Raw genomic sequence first — 22,874 nt, 5'->3', positions numbered from 1 at the left:
CTACCCTTCAATGATATCAATGGCTACACAGAAATTCTAAAAAGTACTCTGTAAAGACACAGCCACAACTTCCAGTTAAATTAATACTCAGTTAGAAACACAAATAAAAAAATTAAATGCAGAATTATATGAAAAAGAGAAGATAAAAGTGTACTTAAATTTATGTATACGTCCAGTTGATTTTAGGTAGATCTTAGCTGGAGCAAAGCTTAGATAATAAGCAGAAAATCCCTAAATATACTACTTATATAAGGCAGGACAGAATATCAGTGATGAGGTGAAACTACCCGCAACTGCTATTAATGGCTACACAGAAATTCTAACAAGTACTTTGTAGAGACACAGCCACAACTTTCAGTTGAGTTAATATTCAGAGAGACCCACAAATAAATAAATTAAATGCAGAACTATATGAAAAATAGCAGATAAAAGTTTACTTAAATTCACTTATACATCTAGTTGATTTCACGTAGATCTTAGACGAAGGAAAGCTCAGATAATAAGCAGAAATAAATAACCCAAAATGTACCACTTATATAAGGCAGGACAGAATATAAGTGATGAGGTGAAATTACCCCAACTGCTATCAATGGCTACACAGAAATTCTTACAAGTACTTTGTAGAGACACAGCCCAAAGTTAATATTCAGTAAGAAACACAAAGAAAGAAATTAAATGCAGAACTGTATGAAAAAGCAGATAAAAGTTTACTTAAATTCAATCCAAATGATTTAAGGTAGATCTTAGCCGGAGCAAACTCGGATAAAAAGCAGAAGAAACCCAAAATGTGTCCTTATTTAAGGCAGGACAAAATATCAGTGATGAGGTGAAACTACCCCCACTGCTAACTATGGCTACACAAAAATTCTAACAAGTAATCTGTAGAGACACTGCTACAACTTTCAGTTGTGTTAATATTCAGTGAGAAACACAAATAAAAAAAAATAATATAGAACTAAATGAAAAAAAGCAGATAAAATGCATTAAATTCAGTTATATGTCCAATTGATTTCTGGTAGTTCTTCACCAGAGCCAAGCTCAGATAATAAGCAGAAATAAATGTAAATGTATTACTCATATAAGGCAGAACAGAATATCAGTGATGAGGTGAAACTACCCTCACTGCTATCAGTGGCTACACAGCAATTCTAACAAGTACTCTGTAGAGACATAGCCACAACTTTCAGTTAAGTTAATATTCAGTGAGAAACACAAATAAGTAAATTAAATGCAAAACTATATGAAAAAGAGCAGATAAAAATGTACTTAAATTCACATATACGTCCAGTTGATTTGAGGTAGATCTTAGCCGGTGCAAAACTCAGATAATAAGCAGAAATAACCCAAAATGCACTACTTAAATAAGGCAGGACAAAATATCAGTGATGAGGTGAAACTATCCCCCACTGCTATCAATGGCTACACAGAAATTCAAACAAGTACTCTGTAGAGACCCAGTCATAACTTTCAGGTGAGTTAATATTCAGTGAGAAACACAAAAAAATAAATTGAATGCAGAACTATATGAAAAAGTGTACTTAAATTCACTTTTACGTCCAGTTGATTTCAGGTAGATCTTAGCCTGAGAAAAGCTCAGATACTAAGCAGAAATAACTTAAAATGTATCACTTATATAAGGCAGGACAGAATAAAAGTGATGAGGTGAAACTACACCAAACTGCTATCAATGGCTACACAGAAATTCTAACAAGTACTCTGCAGAGACACAACCAAAACTTTCAGTTGAGTTAATATTCAGTGAGAAACACAAATAAATAAATTAAATGCAGAACTATATGAAAAAGAGCAGATAAAAGTGTACTTAAACTCACTTACACGTCCAATTGATTTCATGTAGATCTTAGCCAGAGCATAGCTCAGATAATAAGCAGAAATAACCCAGAATGTATCACTTATATAAGGCAGGACAGAATATCAGTGATGAGGTGAAACTACCCCCAGTGCCATCAATGGCTACACAGAAATTCTAACAAGTACTCTGTAGAGACACTGCCACAACTTTCAGTTGAGTTAATATTCAGTGAGAAACAAAGATAAAACAATTAAATGCAGAACTATATGAAAAAAATCAGATAAAAGTTTACTTAAATTCACTTATATGTCCAGTTGATTTCAAGTAGATCTTATCTGGAGCAAACTCATATAAAAAGCAGAAATAACCCAAAATGTACCAATTCTATAAGGCAGGACAGAATGTCAGTGATGAGTTGAAACTACCCTCCACTGCTAACTATGGCTACACAAAAATTCTAACAAGTACTCTGTAGAGACACAGCCACAACTTTCAGTTGACTTAATATTCAGTGAGAAACACAAATAAAAAATTAAATACAGAACTATATGAAAAAGAGCAGATAAAAATGTACTTAAATTCACTTATATGTCCAGCTGATTTCAGGTAGAATTTAGCCTGAGAAAAGCTCAGATAATAAGTAGAATTATCCCAAAATCTACCACGTATATAGGCAGGAAAGAATATCAGTGATGAGGTGAACTACCCCCCAGTGCTATCAATGGCTACACAGAAATTCTAACAAGTACTCTGTAGAGAGACAGCCACAATTCTCAGTTAAGTTAATTTTCAGTGAGAAACACAAATAAATAAATTAAATGCAGAACTATATTTAAAAGAGCAGATAAAAGTGTATATAAATTCACTTATACATCCAGTTGATTTCAGGTTGATCTTATCTGGAGCAAAGCTCAGATAATAAGCAGAAATAACCCAAAATGTACTACTTATATAAGGCAAGACAGAATATTAGTGAAGAGTTGAACTACCCCCCACTGCTATCAATGGCTACACAGAAATTCTAACAAGTACTCTGTAGAGACACAGCCACAACTTTCAGTTGAGTTAATATTCAGTAAGAAACACAAATAAATTAAATGCAGAACTATATGAAAAAAGCAGATAAAAGTTTACTTAAATTCACTTATATTCCAGTTGATTTCACATAGATCTTAGCCGGAGCAAAGTTCAGATAATAAGCAGAAATAATCCAAAATGTACCTCTTATATAAGGCAGGACAGAATGTCAGTGATGAGGTGAAATTATCCCCACTGCTATCAAAGGCTACACAGAAATTCTAACAAGTTCTCTGTAAAGACACAGTCACAACTTTCAGTTGAGCTAATATTCAGTAAGAAACACAAATAAATAAATTAAATGCAGAACTATATGAAAAAAGCAGATAAAAGTTTAATTAAATTCACTTATACGTCTAGTTTGTTTCAGGTAGATCTTAGCCAGAGCAAACTCAGATAAAAAGCAGAAGTAACCCAAAATGTGCCACTTATATAAGGCAGGACAAAATAGTGATGAGGTGAAACTACCCGTCACTGCTAACTATGGCTACACAGAATTTCTAACTAGTACTCTGTAGAGACACAGCTACAACTTTCAGTTGAGTTAACATTCAGTGAGACACATAAATAAACAAATTAAATACAGAACTATAAGAAAAAAGCAGATAAAAATGTATTTAAATTCACTTATATGTCCAGTTGATTTCTGGTAGATCTTAGACGGAGTAAAGCTCAGATAATAAGCAGAAATAACCGAAAATGTACCACTCATATAAGGCAGAACGGAATATCAGTGATGAGGTGAAACTACCCCCAACTGCTATCAGTGGCTACACAGAAATTCTAACAAGTACTTTGTAGAGACACAGCCAAAACTTTCAGTTGAGTTAATCTTCAGTGAGAAACACAAATAAATTAAATGCTGAACTATATGAAAAAGAGCAGATAAAAGTGTACTTAAATTCACTTATACATCCAGTTGATTTCAGGTAGATATTAGCTGGAGCAGAGCTCAGATAATAAGCAGAAAAATGCCGAAATGTGCTACTTATATAAGGCAGGACAGAATATCAAGGATGAGATGAAACTACCCTTCAATGCTATCAATGGCTACACAGAAATTCTAACAAGGACTCTGTAAAGAGACAGCCACAACTTCCAGTTAAATTAATATTCTGATAGAAACACAAATAAAAAAATTAAATGCAGAATTATATGAAAAAGAGCAGATAAAAGTGTACTTAAATTTACTTATACGTCCAGTTGATTTTAGGCAGATCTTAGCTGGAGCAAAGCTTAGATAATAAGCAGAAAAAACCCTAAATATACTGCTTATGTAAGGCAGGACAGAATATCAGTGATGAGGAGAAACTACCAGCAACTGCTATCAATGGCTACACAGAAATTCTAACAAGTACTTTGTAGAGACACAGCCACAACTTTCAGTTGAGTTAATATTCAGAGAGACCCACAAATAAATAAATTAAATGCAGAACTATATGAAAAACAGCAGATAAAAGTTTACTTAAATTCACGTATATGTCCAGTTGATTTCACATAGATCTTAGATGAAGGAAACCTCAGATAATAAGCAGAAATAAATAACCCAAAATGTACCACTTATATAAGGCAGGACAGAATATAAGTGATGAGGTGAAATTACCCCCACTGCTATGAATGGCTGCAAAGAAATTCTTACAAGTACTCTGTAGAGACACAGCCCCAATGTTCAGTTGAGTTAGAATTCAGTAAAATACACAAATAAATAAATTAAATGTGAACTGTATGAAAAAACAGATAAAAGTTTACTTAAATTCATTTATACATCTAGTTGATTTCAGGCAGATCTTAGCCAGAGCAAACTCAGATAAAAGGCAGAAGTAACCCAAAATGTGCCACTTATTTAAGGCAGGACAAAATATCAGTGATGAGGTGAAACTACCCCCACTGCTAACTATGGCTACACAGAAATTCTAACAAGTACTCTGTAGACACACTGCTACAACTTTCAGTTGAGTTAATATTCAGTGAGAAACACAAATAAAAAAATTAAATACAGAACTAAATGAAAAAAAGTAGATAAAATAAACTTAAATTCACTTATACGTTCAGTTGATTTCGGGTAGATCTTCGCCGCAGCAAAGCTCAGATAATAAACAGAAATAACCGAAAATGTACAACTCATATAAGGCAGAACAGAATGTCAGTGATGAGGTGAAACTACCCTCACTGCTATCAGTGGCTACACAGAAATTTAACAAGTACTCTGTAGAGACACTGCTACAACTTTCAGTTAATATTCAGTGAGAAACACAAATAAATAAATTAAATGAAAAACTATATGAAAAAGAGCAGATAAAAGTGTACTTAAATTCACATATATGTCCAGTTGATTTGAGATAGATGTTAGCCGGTGCAAAGCTCTGATAATAAGCAGAAATAACCCAAAATGTACTACTTAAATAAGGCAGGACAGAATATCAGTGATGAGGTGAAACTATCCCCCACTGCTATCAATGGCTACACAGAAATTCAAACAAGTACTCTGTAGAGACACAGCCACAACTTTCAGTTGAGTTAATATTCAGTGAGAAACACAAAAAAATAAATTGAATGCAGAACTATATGAAAAAAGTGTACTTAAATTCACTTATACATCCAGTTGATTTCAGGTAGATCTTAGCCTGAGCAAAGCTCAGATAATAAGCAGAAATAACCTAAAATGTACCACTTATATAAGGCAGGACAGAATATCAGTGATGAGGTGAAACTACACCAAACTGCTATCAATGGCTACACAGAAATTCTAACAAGTACGCTATAGAGACACAGTCACAACATTCAGTTGAGTTAATATTCAGTGATAAACACAGATAAATTAAATGCATAACTCTATGACAAAAAACAGATAAAAGTTTATTTAAATTCACTTATACATCCACTTTATTTCAGGTAGATCTTAGCTGGAACAAAGCTCAGATAATAAGCAGAAATAACCCAAAATGTACTACTTATGTAAAGCAAGACAGAATATTAGTGAAGAGGTGAACTACCCCCCACTGCTATCAATGGCTACACAGAAATTCTAACAAGTACTCTGTAGAGACACATCCACAACTTTCAGTTAAACTAATATTCAGTGAGAAACACAAATAAATAAATTAAATGCTGAACTATATGAAAAAGAACAGATGAAAGTGTATTTAAATTTACTTATACAACCAGTTGATTTCAGGTAGATCTTGGCCAGAGCAAAGCTTAAATAATAAGCAGAAAAAAGTACAGTTTTGTACCTACCATAAATGCAGATGTTCGAGTGCTCATACAGCTGCAGTCATAACAGATGGGTTATCCTGCCATCAGGCGGGTCCTCGGTCGGCTGAATTCCAAAGTCTAGGTCCGGCGTTGGTTGTTGTCGCTTCTTCCCTGACGTCAGTGCGGTAGGGGTATAAAAGAGGCAGCCGACGCCATTTTCTTCAGTTTTTCTTGCCCTAGATGTCAGGTGCCCCCAGAAAGAAGGCAAACATAATGTTATGCAAAGATGCAATGTTGATAAATCAAAAACAGTAGTTGCAAGCAAATACACCATAAAAGAATACCCCAAAAAGGTTATATGAAAAGTGTTTGTCATAAGGCCTGTCCTAAGAGGGGATGGAGGGAGGGAAACCTGGAATGCAGCTGTATGAGCACTCGAACATCTACATTTATGGTAGGTACAAAACTGTACTATGTTCGTGCTTACAGCTGCAGTCATAACAGATGGGTAGAATCCCAAAGCTAAGTAAGGGTGGTAGGCACTAAGTGGAACTAGGAGGGGCTAGGATGCCCTGCAGGACTGCTGTGGCAAAGCCCGCTCTAGATTTTGAGTATAGTGGGAGGTGATAGTGCTTGGAGAAAGTATGCACTGAACTCCAAGTGGCTGCTTCCAAAAATGTCCTTGGTAGGGACCCCCCCTGAGGAAGGCTGCAGAGGTAGCTGTGGCTCTGGTGGAGTGGGATCTGATGCATGCAGGCACAGTTTTTCCATGAAATGAGTAACAAAAGCGTATGAAGTGGGCTATCCATTTTGAAATTGTCTGTTTGGAAATAGCCTTTCCCTGAGCACCTGCAGCATAGGACACAAAGAGTTGCTCAGATTTCCTGAATGGCTTTGTTCTGTCCAAATAGTAACAAAGTTGTCTGTGAATGTCCAAGGAATGTAGTAGCCTTTTCCCTTTGTTTTGTGGGTTAGGATAAAAGGTAGGTAAGTGGATAGTCTGATTCAAAGCTACACTGGATACTACCTTTGGCATAAAGGTAGGGTTGGTTCGTAAGGAAACTCTGTCCTGATGGAAAATGATGAATGGTTGCACAGCCATGAGGGCCTGTAGCTCTGAAACCCTGCGTGCTGAGGTGATAGCCAGAAGAAAGGCTGTTTTCCATGACAAGTACTGTAACTCTGTTGAAGAAGCTGGCTCGAAGGGAGAAAGGGTCAGTTTTTCCATTACGAAGTTGAGGTCCCAAGCAGGGACTGGTGGTTTTCTTGGGGGGTTTATATTCTTTGCCCCTCTGAGGAACTGCCTTAAGAGAGGGTGAGAGAATAAAGGAGGATCTGTGTTGTATTGTGCAGAAATGACTGAAGCGTGGATCTTGATGGAGGAGAAGGAAAGCCCATTGTTTAACATATCAGCTAGGTACTGTAAAATTTGAGGTATATTTATTACCCGAGGATTCTGTCCCTTTTCTTGATTCCAGGCACAAAATCGTTTCCATTTGGCGGAGTAGGCCTTTCTAGTAGAAGGTCTTCTGGCCTCCAAGATGACATCCTGCACCTCCTTGGAGAGGAGAAACTGTTGGTAAATCAAGGAATTCTCTATGCAGCTAGATTTAGAGTTTTGACATTGCTGTGAAGGGTTTTGTAGTTGTGCTGGGACAGCAGAAGAGGGACCAGAGGTAGGATCCATGGTGGGGAATGTGTCAGGCTCTTCAGGAGCGGATACCAGTGTTGTCTTGGCCAGTCTGGAGCAATGAGAATCATTTTCGGCCTCTCTGCTCTGGCTTTTAATAGAACTTTGGGCAGCAGAGGAAGAGGTGGGAAGGCATAGACTGTCAATGTTGCCCAATTGAAGGAAAGTGCGTCCACTTTCCAGGCCTGTGGATGGTATGTCCTTGAACAAAATTTCTTCAACTGGCAATTTCTGTGGGTAGCAAAGTGATCTATGTCTGGTTGTCCCCATGCCTGAGTTATCTTTGTGAAAACTTGAGGATGCAACTTCCATTCATGTGGATCTGTCATATTTCTGCTTAGGTTGTCTGCCAGTGTGTTTTCCTTCTCTGGCAGGAATTGTGCCTGTAGTTGAATTTGCAGTAACAGTGCTGTGTTCCATAGGGTCATGGCTTGCCTGCACAAGGGGTATGAATGAGTTCCCCCCTGTTTGTTTATGTACCACATCACTGTGGTGTTGTCTGTCCTTATCAATAGCTGGCCTGGATGCAGTAGGTCTTTGAAGGTCATAATAGCCTTTTGCACGGCTAGCATTTCCTTTTGGTTGATGTGAACGTGCTTCTCTTTTCGGGTCCATTTTCCCTGAATGCACTGATCCATCATGTGTGCTCCCCAGGCGTAGTCTGAGGCATCTGTAGTGATGATTTGAGTCGCTTGAGGTACACAGAATGGAAGACCTGTGTTTCTTTGGCAAGCTTGAGTCCACCACAAAAATTCCTTTTGAAGGCATGGAATGAGTGGTATAATTGCTTCCAAGCTGTGGCTGTGTTGAGACCATAAGTTTTTCAGGTACCATTGAAGTTTCCTCATATGCAGCTTTGCACATGGGATTAGTAGGATGCAAGATGCCATGAATCCTAGAGCCTGCAGGACTTACCTTGCAGTTAGCCTGGTGTAAGTTGCCATTTTTCTGAAGTATTGAGACAGTTGCCCTTGCTTGTCTGGCATGAGGTAGGCCATCTGGGTGGTTGCATCCAAGCTGGCACCCAGGAAAATTATTTGTTGAGAGGGTATTAGTTTTGATTTCTTTTTGTTGACTGTGTATCCCAGGAAGTTCAACAGCTTTATTACAAACGCCAGGTGCTGCAGTAGTATGTCCTTGCTGTCCGCTTGGATCAGGCAGTCATCCAGATATGGGTAGATTTGTATCCCTTGTAGTCTGCAGAAGGCGATTACTGATGCCAGGCATTTCGTAAACACTCTGGGCGCAGTAGATAAGCCAAAGGGCAATGCAGAGAATTGGTAATGGGTTGAACCTGCAAGAAATCTGAGGTATCTTCTGCAATCTTGTCTGATAGGGACATGCAGGTATGCCTCCTTCAGGTCCAATGTTACCAGCCAAGACTCCTTGCCCAGCATGGGAAGAAGCTGCTGTAATGTGAGCATCTTGAATTTTGGCACCTGTAGATATGTGTTTAGGATGGATAGGTCTAAGATAGGTCTCCAACCTTTGTCTTTCCTTGGTACCAGGAATAGTCTGGAATAAAACCCTTGACCTTGTTCTTTTGCAGGCACCTCTTGAATTGCTTTCATGTCCATGAGAGCTGAAACTTGTTTTTGTGCCTCTGCCCTTTGATGTTGTGGCAGGTTTGGCATGCCTCTCATTTTTGGTAGAGTGTGAAAGTGGAACCTGTAGCCTCTGTCTATAATGTCCAGAATCCATTTGTCTTTTGTAACAATATGCCACTTTTTTGAGAATAATGTCAGTTTTCCACCCAAAGGTGCTGCCATTAAAGCTTTGCTTGGCAGGTGTAGGGGGAAGTCATTGTGTCTGTTTTCTAAAAGACTGAGATCTATCTTCTCCATCTCTTGGGGTTGGTGCTTGCCACTGTCTGGCTCTGAAAGATCCTTGAGGTTGCCCTCTACCCCTAGGGCACCTGTATCTGCCCCTTTGAGGTCTGTCCATGGCTGGAAAGGACCAATTTTTTGAAGGCCAGTTTCTGCTGAAACGTGGAGGCTGTACTTGCAGGAAATCTTTCACTGTTTGCATTGATTTCGCTTTTTCCTCCATTTTTTTAGTACCTCCTCAGCTTTAACACCAAACAATATATCTTTTTGAAGAGGTGCATCTAATAATTTAGCTTTGACATGATCTGGTAAGGTTTGCTCTTTGAGCCAAGCATGCCTACGTATAACAGAACCCGTAACAGCAGCTCTACATGAGGCCTCTAAAGCATCAAAACCACACTGCAAGGTATGTTTACCCACTTGCTCTGCACCATGCAACAAATCCTGCAACTCATTTAAATCTGGTTGTTCTGGTTGTGTCATCTTGCTTTTCAGCTGAGATATCAAAAACTGTTGATACTTTAACATATGGAACTGACAGTTTAATGCCTTCATGGTTAAAGTGGCCGAGGTGTATACCTTTTTTCCCCCACCTTTCTAAAGCTCTGGAATCTCTCTCTGAAGGTAATGGGTTTTTAGCAGTAGAGGCCTTAATTCCCTTGGGACCCTGTGAAATTGTTTCTGGATCAGCAGTATGGCTTTTATATAGGAACTGGTGAGAATCAGGAACCCGGTAATACCTGTCTGGTTTAACAGGAGCTGGAGGCAAAGAATCTGGATTAAGGCTGGCTTCTGTGTACACATCATCCAATATATCTAAAACAGGAGGGATAGCCAGAGGCCTATGCTGGGGGAGCAGAAGAAATTCCCTGAGCCTTTTCTTGGAATCTGAGTAATCTTGGCCTTCCCAGTGAAAGTGTTCCCTCAGTGTATGCAGGGATTCCCCAAAGAGAAATCTTCAGGGGGGGAGACCAAGGGAATAGACTCCTCTGCATCAGAGTCTTCAAATGGAGAAAAGGCATAATTCTGGTCCTCAGATAGTTCTGAGGTAATAGAAGCTTGATCTGAGGAAGGGTAGTCCTCCTCTAGTCTGGGCCTTTTGTCAGAGGGGGGTTGAGAACCCCTGATAAGAGTAATCAAATCCTCAGCCATTTTAAGCATCTGTTTTTTTAGGCAGGGTGCCTTGAGAGGGGGTCTGAGGAACCTGTTTTTTGTTTTTCATGGCTGCTTTAGATTTGGTGAAGGCTTTAATAGAGAAGGAGGAAGGCCTGAAGACCCCTTGAGAAATGGCAGGCCTGTCTAAAATCTGAGTTTCCCCGCCAGGAGTGGCGTCGGGTTCTGTTGTAGGAATGGGGGCCGAGGAGCCTGCGACCTCTGGTACTGAAGACACCGGTAATGCATTGTCATCGGTATTCAGGGGCTGTGTAGGCACCTCGCTGAGTACCGGAGAACCGGTAGTCGGCCTTAGCGTCGTTTCAGTAGGAGGCACGGACCTCGTATGTTGGTCCTTATCTTTGCGTTTTTTGCTCAAAACTGGAGTCGGAGAATCCGACGACATAATATAATTACATTTTTTGCCAAAAAAGTGAAGGGCGAACTTCGCCCAATGCTTAATTGTGCGCTTATTGAATCTAGCACAAAAATGGCAGGCCGAGATGTCGTGGTCTGGGCCTAAGCAAGGTATACAGAAAGAGTGGAAATCCTTATGCGGTATTTGCTTCCCACATGAAATGCAATTATTAACTTTGTCTGACATCGGTCTGAGGCAAGAAAAGTTTCCCCAACGGGGTACTTAGCTTTCAAGAAGACTTCGGCTGAAATACTTTCTTAAATCTCAGGAGCTGGCCGACCGGCACTTGCGAACTGCTTCTGCTTCAGGCACCGCGCGGCAAGAAAGACTGAAGAAAATGGCATCGGCTGCGTCTTTTATACCCCTGCCACACTGACGTCAGGGAAGAAGTGACAACAACCGACGCCGGACCTAGACTTTGGAATTCGGCTGACCGAGGACCCGCCTGACGGCAGGATAACCCATCTGTTATGACTGCAGCTGTATGCATGATGAACATCCCAAAATGTATTACTTATATAAGGCAGGACAGAATATCAGTGATGAGGTGAAACTACCCCCACTGCTATCAACGGCTACCAGTGGCGGCTCGTGACTTCAAATCAAACGGGGGCTGCAGGAGACAGCTGAATGGGTGGGGTCAATGGGAAGGGGTGTGGCCAACTAGAAAGGGGAGGAGCTATGCTCAAAACCTCAAAAACTGTAACTATAATTAAATACGCTGCCCTGGGTTCCAAACCATCATTATGAGAGTCCAATCAAGACAAAATGAAGTTTAGAAGAAAAACATATTTTAATGCATTGGCTGCATGACAGCTTACTTAATATATAGATGGAAACAAAAAGGTTGTGAGGCATGAAAAAATAAATTACTTTTTAAATACATTACTGGAATGCCAGTCAAAATCAAGTATAAGAAAAACAAGCAGCACTCAATTCAAACCCCTTCTCCTTGCACTGCAGTTCTAATTATAATTTGTATTCAGCTTTATTAAAGTACCAAGTAACATGCTGAAAGTCGCAATCTCTGTGATACCCCCACTTGTAAAAATGTTTCTTATCCAAAAAAGACCTGTTGCCTGACAACAACTATCTACTTGTTTCATGGGGAAACATGATCAAAGTAAAAAATGAAAAGCAAACGAGAAACAAGCTCAAGATACATTGCTTAAAGGATTACTTCACAGGTTACGGACCACACATGATAGACTGGCATTCTGTTTAGTTTACAGGTAAAGCAGATGACTGCAAGTCTCCAACAAATGTAATGAGCTTCTTAAAATAATGTAATCCTGTCCTTTATTACAAATACTGTCATATGCATTTCAATACCCAAGTCTTGTACGTTATTTAGTTATGTAAGTATTCTCTGCCTAGCAACAACAGAAAGGCTTTCAATGTTGACAATTCTTTAAGAGTATGCTTATTAAAGCTTACTTGCATCTTACAATCTCAGACAAGCTTACCTGATGGTCAGTAAAGCATTGCTACTTAAACACAGAGCAACAGGCACTTTCTGAATAATAATAAGCATAAATCAACTGTATAAACATATGACAGAAACCAGAACATTCTGCAAAATCAAGGACAGATGAAAAGCCACTGTAGTACTTGTGTCTACCTTGGATGGGGGGATACTCTGCACATTTACACTGCATAACTGCTCCTTGCCTTGCTTGGACACATCCAGAGTCACTACATGGGAGAGTGGGGTGCAACAAGTATGCCACAATTTGAAATTTCTCTGGCTGACTTTGATGGCCCTGACACATTTGCCATACCTTTCAACCTCAGAGCAAGAAATCTGGACAAAGTCATACACAGAAGTGGGACAAAGGCCCAAAAATAAGGACAATTTTTAAATATGTATCCTATAAACTTAGAAAGATGATAGAATAGTAGGTCTTGCATTAGTATGAATTTTCTGAAAGGTATAAAATCTGAAACTCAAATGTCGGTCATTATTTTCTAACTTCAGTTTTTAATGATTTGCCAAATTATTTGCCAAAAAAACACAACTTTATGAAAAATGGACTAAAATGTGATGCAAAAATATAAAATAGCCACACAATACAGCTGGGAACCTGTCAAAGAAGGAACAATTTTTAATATTAGTGCTGCTAACTTGAGCAGCTGACAAAATAAAAGAATCTACATGCATTTCTGAAATAAAAGTAGTCTATAACACTGATTATTATAGTTATTTATTAATTGTAAACCCTCCACGTTTTTTTCCAAAACTGCCATTTTGCGGCGGAATTATTAGGGGAAGAGCAACATTTTGAGCCAAAATTGGGGACATTTGAGAGATCTGGATATGCCTAATTCTATAAAGCAATTTATTTACACGTACCTCTCAACCTGTTAATGCAGGAAATCTGGACAAGGCCAAATATATTCGGGGAACATATAAATAGTATTAAAAATTGCTCTTGTATAAACTGAGACAGATGATAGAATAACAGGTCTTGCTTTAGCATGCATTTTTCTGAAGGTCATGAAGTCTGAAACTCAATGTTTGTCATTATTTAGTGACTTAATTCCTAAATGATTTGCCAGAATACCACAAATTTTATGAGGAACAAACCAAAAATAAGAAGCAAAAATCTATTCATTCTGTGAAAATCTGGACAGTTGAGTGGTATAGTTCAGCCGGGGCTGACTTTGAGTTTGCTGACCTTCTCCCTCACAAAATAATGGTCAAATGGAGCATCCCCAATGCAGCCATTCCAATGAACCATTACTTGGCTATTTCACCTCATTTAACATAAACACTAATGTGCATACTGCTTTAATTCTACAATGATTTGGACTTCATTTGAATGTTTTATTTTGCATTTTACAGCACAAACACTAAGACACATGCTAAACAAAGCAATGCAGTCTCACAATGAAAACAGACTTAGCATTAAAACTTCTCTGCCCTTGAAACTCACATTCATTGAAACAGCATTGAAACCCACATTCAAAGAAAATACATTTGGCTAGTGTCAGATAAAGATTAACTTTGGGCTATTTTCAAATGATAGGCCCCTTGCACACAAAACATACATGTGTTTTGTGATGCATCTTCCTGATTCCATTAAATTATATTCCTTGCATAATACATTACAGTTGTTAGAGGGTGTTTTATATTTGTTTTGAACATTTTTCCAGTAAACAATGAAACAAAATGCATGCACCAATAAAGACAAAACTGCCCAACAGAGATCATTTCCATCATAAAAGTCTAATTACACTTCTACAATCCACCAGTATCAGTAAATATGCACAATCTCTGCAGAAGTAAAAGTAATCTAAATAATTCCACATTAAAAATATATGTAACTAATTAAGAGGTTGCTGCTAGCAAACAACTTTATATTTAATTGTTTCATCTACAAATAAAGTGCCTGTTGCCCTTGAGGAATAAATTGCCTATATTACATTAAAAAATGATAAGCTAGTAACATTGCAATGGGGAATGGATGGCAAATAATGGAGGGGTTCATAGTTACTAGGGATCTTCACCAAAGAGGACATTCTCAAGATGGCAGCATCCACCCCCTTTACAACACAGTACAATATCAGCAATGCATCTACATACTGTGGGAGTAGAACCCACAGCCTTCTGCATCAAACGCAAGTACACTACCTGTTGTGGTATTAACAATGCAAGCAGTCTCAGCATAAGCAGCACTAAACTTCTCTTCCCCTGCAGCTCTCAGCTCCTTGTAAAATCTACTCAACACTCAGCTGTATCTCTCAACTTTACAGCACAAGAAATCTGGAAAAAGCCAAAATGTATTGGGGAGGGACAAAAGCACAAAAACTAGGGACACATTTTAAACATTGCTTGTATAATCTTGGAAAGTTGCTAGAATAAAATGCTGCATTGCCACCATGCATTTCACTACCTAGACTTGAACCCAGGAACCTGTGCAAAACAGTCAAAGCAACATACCACTATGCCAAATCAGCTATTTTGTGAAAGACAGGAAGACTGAAACTTAAATGGCTACCATTTAGTGAATTCAGTTCTGACCATAGCTGTCAAGCTCTTAGCACAAAACACCTGGACAAAGCCAGTAATGGGGGAATACAGCCCTCAAACATATTCAGTGAATTCCGTTCTCACCATAGCTGTCAACCTCTTAGCAAAAAACACCTGGACGAAGCAAATAATGGGGGAATACAGTCCCAAAAATAGGGACAAACTGCAAATATTCATCTTATAAACTTAGAAAATTGGTAGAATAAAAGGTCTTGTGTTACTATGTACTTTCTGAAGAATATGAAGTCTGAAATTCAAATGCCTGTCAATTTTAATTATTTAACATTTGTTAACCAGAAAAGTCTGACTTGGAACAAAAGCCAATTATCAGCAGTGGCCCAGAGAGAAATACTGCAGATACATGTCTTTGTAACATGGGAGGATACCAGAGCAAACCCACAGAAACACAGGAAAAGATGCAGACTCTACACAAATCTATATGAAAAAGAGCAGATAAAAATGTACTTAAATTCACGTATATGTCCAGTTGATTTCAGGTAGATCTTAGCCAAAACAAACTCAGATAAAAAACAAAAAGAACGCAAAATGTACCACTTATATAAGGTAGGACAGAATAGTAGTGATGAGGTGAAAATACACCTCACTGCTATCAATGGCTACACAGAAATTCCTGCAAGTACTCTGTAGTGGCACAGCCAGAACATTCAGTTGAGTTAATATTCAGTGAGAATCACAAATTAATAAATTAAACACAGAACTATATGAAAAAGAGCAGATAAAATTGTACTTAGATTCACTTATACATCCCGTTGATTTCAGGTAGATCTTAGCCGGATGAAAGCTCAGATTATAAGCAGAAATAACCCAAACTGTACCACTTATATGAGGCAGGACAGAATATCAGTGATGAGGTGAAACTACCCCTCCCCACTGCTGCCAATGGATACACAGGAATTCTAACAAGCACTCTGTGGAGACACAGCCACAACTTTCAGTTGAGTTAGTATTTAGTGAGAAACACAAATAAATAAATTAAATGCAGAATTATATGAAAAAGAGCAGATAAAATTGTATGTAAATTCACTTATTCATCCAGTTGAATTTAGGTAGATCTTAGCTGGAGCAAACTCAGATAAAAAGCAGAAATAACCCTAAATGTACCAGTTATACAAGGCAGGACAGAATATCAGTGATGAGGTGAAACTACCCCCCACTGCTATCAATGGCTACACAGATATTCTAACAAACACTTTGTAGAGACACAGCCACAATTTTCAGTTGAGTTAATATTCAGTAAGAAACACAAATAAATAAATTAAATGCAGTAGTATATGAAAAATAGCAGATAAAAGTGTAGTTATATTCAGTTATACAGACAGTTGATTTCACATAGATCTTAGCCTGAGCAAAGCTCATATAATATGCAGAAATAACCCAAAATGTACCACTTTCATAAGGCAGGACAGAATATCAGTGATGAGGTGAAACTGCCCCCCACTGCTATGAGTGGCTACACAGAAATTCTAAAAAGTACTCTGTAGAGACACAGCCACAACTTTCAGTTAAGTTAATATTCAGTGAGAAACACAAATAAATTAAATGCAGAACTATATGAAAAAGAGCAGATAAAAGTTTACTTAAATTCACTTATATGTCCAGTTGATTTCAGGTAGATCTTAGCTGGAGCAAAGCTCAGATAATAAGCAGAAATAACCCAAAATGTACTACTTATATAAGGCAAGCCAGGAGATCAGTGATGAGATGAAACTACACTCCCCCCACTGCTATCAATGGCTCCACAGAAATTCAAACAAGTACCTTGTAGAGACACAGCCACAACTTTCAGTTGAGTTAATATTCAGTAAGAAACACAAATAAATAAATAATCAAACCAGAGAACCTCTAGCTGTGAGACAAAAATGCTACTACTGCACCATCAACTATTTAAAGAATTAAAAACTCAGAAACCACAGATTGTACAAGGAACAGAACAGAACAAAATATGAAGCAAAAATCTGTAAACATTTCATAAATGGTGGTGGGATAGGGAATTCAGGCTCTTGTTACCTGCACCCAAGGTACAGTGTTCAAGCCCAGCAGCAGGTATCCTGAGTTCTGTTTAGCCACCAGTATACACCAACTGGGGCATTTCACACACACACAAACACCCTTCCTACAGTTTGAGTAATCAATCTGTTGAGCTTTCTCCTGCAACCCATTCTCATAGACACCCACTCTTCCATACAGCTTGAGTAAGCAACCGTTCTCATACCTGATAGCTTTCTCCTGCAAAGTAGTAATCCACATAGCTTTAGAGTAGCTTCTGCTGCAACCCAGTGTATCCACATAGCTTGCATGCTACCTGTTCACTAGAGTGGGTTCTCCTGCAACCCAGTGTTTGTGCCAGAATGCACACTTCTGGTTTCTGGTTTCTTGGCTCATTCAAATGTTCCAAGACTGCTGACTCTGCAGTCCGATCCCCTTCCAGTCTATACGGTTAGCAACACTTCAGGGGAAAAAGCAGTCTGCTTCCTTCTTCCTTAATCCAGACTGGTAAGGCAGCAGTCTGGATTAACTTTGTATGGAGCCGAGGACATAGGACTCAAGGACTGTACCATTGTGGTTCACAGCTGGGGGGCAGGGGGGCTGCAGTCCTGCAGTCCAATATCATGAGCCGCCACTGGTTATTTCTGCTTATTATCAGAGCTTTGCTCCAGCTAAGATCTACCTCAAATCAACTGGATGTAGAAGTGAATTTAAGTACACTTTTATCTGTTCTTTTCCATAGAGTTCTGCATTTAATTTATTTATTTGTGTTTTTTACTGAATATTAATTTAACTGGAAGTTGGGGCTGCATCTCTACAGAGTACTTGTTAGAATTTCTGTGTAGCCATTGATACCAGGGGGGGGGTAGTTTCACCTCATCACTGATATTCTGTCCTGCCTTATATAAGTTGTAGATTTTGGGTTATTTCTGCGTATTATATGAGCTTTGCTCCGGCTAAGATCTACCTGAAATCATCTGGAAGTATAAGTGAATTTAAGTACAATTTTATCTGCTTTTTTTTCAAATAGTTCTGCAATTACTTTATTTGTGCTTCTCACTGAATATTAACTCAATTGAAAGTTGTGGCTGTGTCTCTACAGAGTACTTAAAATTTCTGTGTAGCCATAGATAGCAGTGGGGGTAGTTTCGCCTCATCACTGATATTCTGTCCTGCCTTATATAAGTGGTACATTTTGGGTTATTTCTGCTTATTAACTGAGCATTGCATCAACTAAGATCTACCTGAAATCAACTGGATGCATAAATGAGTTTAAGTACACTTTAATCTGCTCTTTTTCATATAGTTCTGCATTTAATATATTGATTTATGTTACTCACTGAATATTAACTCAACTGAAAGTTGTGGCTGTGTCTCTACAAAGTACTTGTGAGAATTCCTGTGTAGCCATTGATAGCAGTGGGGGGTAGTTTCACCTCATCAATAATATTCTGTCCTGCCTTATACAAGTGGTACATTTTGGGTTATTTCTGCTTATTATCTGAGCTTTGTTCCAGCTAAGATCTACCTGAAATCAACTGGACGTAAAAGTGAATTTAAGTAAACTTTTATCTGCCTTTTTTTCCTAAAGTTATGCATTTAGTTTATTTATTTGTGTTTCTCACTGAATATTATCTCAACTGAAAGTTGTGACTGTGTCTCTACAGAGTACATGTTAAAATTTCTGTGTAGCCATTGATAGCAACTTGAGGTAGTTTCATCTCATCACTGATAACCTGTCCTGCATTATATAAGTGGTACATTTTGGATTATTTCTGTTTATTATCTGAGCTTTGCTCCGGCTAAGATCTACCTGAAATCAACTGGATGTATATGTGAATTTAAGTACACTTTTATATGCTCTTTTTCATGTAGTTCTGCATGTAATTTATTTATTAGTGTTTCTCACTGAATATTAACTCAACTGAAAAATGTGTCTGTGTCCCTACAGATTGCTTGTTACGATTTCTGTGTAGCCATTGACAGCAGTGGGGGGGGGGGTAGTTTCACCGCATCACTGATATTCTGCCCTGCCTTATGAAAGTGGTACATTTTGGGTTATTTCTGCATATTATATGAGCTTTTCTCAGGCTAAGATCTACGTGAAATCAACTGGCTGTATAAGTGAATATAAGTAAACTTTTATCTGCTATTTTTCATATACTACTGCATTTAATTTATTTATTTGTGTTTCTTACTGAATATTAACTCAACTGAAAGTTGTGGCTGTGTCTCTACAAGGTACTTGTTTGAATTTCTGTGGAGCCATTGATAGCAGTGGGGGGAGTGTAGTTTCATCTCATCACTGATCTCCTGGCTTGCCTTATATAAGTAGTACATTTTGGGTTATTTCTGCTTATTATCTGAGCTTTGCTCCAGCTAAGATCTACCTGAAATCAACTGGACATATAAGTGAATTTAAGTAAACTTTTATCTGCTCTTTTTCATATAGTTCTGCATTTAATTTATTTGTGTTTCTCACTGAATATTAACTTAATTGAAAGTTGTGGCTGTGTCTTTACAGAGTACTTTTAAAATTTCTGTGTAGCCACTCATAGCAGTGGGGGGCAGTTTCACCTCATCACTGATATTCTGTCCTGCCTTATGAAAGTGGTACATTTTGGGTTATTTCTGCATATTATATGAGCTTTGCTCAGGCTAAGATCTATGTGAAATCAACTGTCTGTATAACTGAATATAACTACACTTTTATCTGCTATTTTTCATATACTACTGCATTTAATTTATTTATTTGTGTTTCTTACTGAATATTAACTCAACTGAAAATTGTGGCTGTGTCTCTACAAAGTGTTTGTTAGAACATCTGTATAGCCATAGATAACAGTGCGGGGTAGTTTTACCTCATCACTGATATTCTGTCCTGCCTTATGTAAGTGGTACATTTAGGGTTATTTCTGCTTTTTATCAGAGTTTGCTCCAGCTAAGATCTACCTAAAATCAATTGGATGAATAAGTTAATTTAAATACAATTTTATCTGCTCTTTTTCATATAATTCTGCATTTAATTTATTTATTTGTGTTTCTCACTAAATACTAACTCAACTGAAAGTTGTGGCTGTGTCTCCACGGAGTGCTTGTTAGAATTCCTGTGTATCCATTGGCAGCAGTGGGGAGGGGTAGTTTCACCTCATCACTGATATTCTGTCCTGCCTCATATAAGTGGTACAGTTTGGGTTATTTCTGCTTATAATCTGAGCTTTCATCCGGCTAAGATCTACCTGAAATCAACGGGATGTATAAGTGAATCTAAGTACAATTTTATCTGCTCTTTTTCATATAGTTCTGTGTTTAATTTATTAATTTGTGATTCTCACTGAATATTAACTCAACTGAATGTTCTGGCTGTGCCACTACAGAGTACTTGCAGGAATTTCTGTGTAGCCATTGATAGCAGTGAGGTGTATTTTCACCTCATCACTACTATTCTGTCCTACCTTATATAAGTGGTACATTTTGCGTTCTTTTTGTTTTTTATCTGAGTTTGTTTTGGCTAAGATCTACCTGAAATCAACTGGACATATACGTGAATTTAAGTACATTTTTATCTGCTCTTTTTCATATAGATTTGCATTTAATTTATTTACTTTTGTTTCTCTCTGAATATTAACTTACCTGAAAATTGTGGCTTTGTCACTACAGAGAACTTGTTAGAATTTCTGTGAAGCCATTGATACAGTGAGGGGTAGTTTCACCTCATCACTGATATTCTGTCCTGCCTTATATAAGTGATATATTTTGGGTTATTTCTACTTATCATCTAAGCTTTGCTTCGGCTAATATCAACCTGAAATCAACTGGAAGTATAAGTGAATTTAAGTACATTTTATCTGCTCTTTTTCATGTAGTTCTTCATTTAATTTATTTATTTGTTTTTCTCACTGAATATTAACCCACCTGAAAGTTGTAGCTGTGTCTCTACAGAATACTTGTAAGAATGTCTCTGTAGCCATTGATAGCTTGGGGGTATTTTCACCTCATCACTGATATTCTGCCCTGCCTTATATAAGTAGTAGATTTTGGGATAGTTCTGCTTATTATATGAGCTTTGCTCCGGCAAAGATCTACCTGAAATCTTCTGGACGTATAAGTTTATTTAAGTACACTTTTCTCTGCTCTTTTTCATATAGTACTGCCTTTACTTTATTTGTGCTTTTCACTGAATATTAACTCAACTGAAAGTTATGGCTGTGTCTCTGCAGCGTACTTGTTAGAATTTCTGTGTAGCCATTGATACAGTTGGGGGTAGTTTCACTTCATCATTGATATTCTGTCCTGCCTTATATAACTGGTACATTTAGGGTTATTTCTACTTTTTATCTGAGTTTGCTCCGGCTAAGATCTACCTAAATTCACCTGGATGAATAAGTGAATTTAAATACAATTTTATCTACTCTTTTTCATATAATTCTGCATTTAATTTATTTATTTGTGTTTCTCACTAAATATTAACTCAACAGAAAGTTGTGGCTGTGTCTCTACAGAGTACTTGTTAGAATTCCTGTGCAGCCATTGATAGCAGTGGGGGGTAGTTTAACCTAATCATTGAAGTTCACTCCTGCATTACATAAGTGGAAAAGTTTGCATTATTTCTGCTTACTATCTGAGCTTTGTTCCAGTTAAGATCTACCTGAAATCAACTGCATGTATTAATGAATTTAAGTACACTGTTATATGCTCTTTTTCATATTGTTCTGCATTTAATTTATTTATTTATATTTCTCACTGAATATTAACTCAATTGAAAGTTGTGGCTGTGTCTCTACAGAGTACTTGTTAGAATTTCTGTGTAGCCATTGATAGCAGTGGGGGAGAGTTTCACCTCATCACTGATATTCTCTTCAGTCTTATATAAGTGGTACATTTAGGGTTATTTCTTCTTATTATCTGAGCTTTGCTCCAGCTAAAATCTACCTGAAATCATCTGGATGTATAAGGGAATTCAAGTACACTTTTATATGCTCCTTTTCATATAGTTCTGCATTTAATTTATTTATGTGTGTTTCTCACTGAATATTAACTGTCTATAGAGTATTTGTTAGAATTTCTGTGTAGCCATTGATAGCAGTGGGGGGTAGTTTCACCTCATCACTGATATTCTGTCCTGCCTTATATAAGTGGTACATTTTGAGTTATTTCTGCTTATTATCTGACCGTTGCTCCAGCTAAGATATACCTGAAATCAACTGGACGTATAAGTGAATTGAGGTAATCTTTTATCTGCTCTTTTTCATGCAGTTCTGCATTTAATTTGTTTATTTGTGTTTCTCACTGAATATTAACTCAACTGAAAGTTCTGGCTGCGTCACTACACCGTATTGGTTAGAATTTCTGTGTAGCCATTGATAGCAGTGGGGGGTAGTTTCACCTCATCACTGATATTCTGTCCTGCCTTATATAAATGGTACATTTTGGGTTAATTCTACTTATTATCTGAGCTTTGCTCCAGCTAATATCTACCTGAAATAAACTGGACATATATGTGAATTAAAGTACACTTTTATCTGCTCTTTTTCATATAGTTCTACATTTAATTTATTTATGTTTCTATCTGAATATTAACTCAACTGAAAGTTGTGGCTGTGTCTCTACAGAATACTTGTTAGAATTTTTGTGTAGCCATTGATATCAGTGGGAGGTAGTTT

Source organism: Protopterus annectens, chromosome 14.part0, assembly GCF_019279795.1.
Source record: "Protopterus annectens isolate FY-2018-M chromosome 14.part0, PAN1.0, whole genome shotgun sequence".
Lineage (NCBI taxonomy): Eukaryota > Metazoa > Chordata > Ceratodontiformes > Protopteridae > Protopterus > Protopterus annectens.
The sequence above is the reverse complement of the archived record's forward strand: the minus strand, read 5'-3'. Positions refer to the sequence as shown.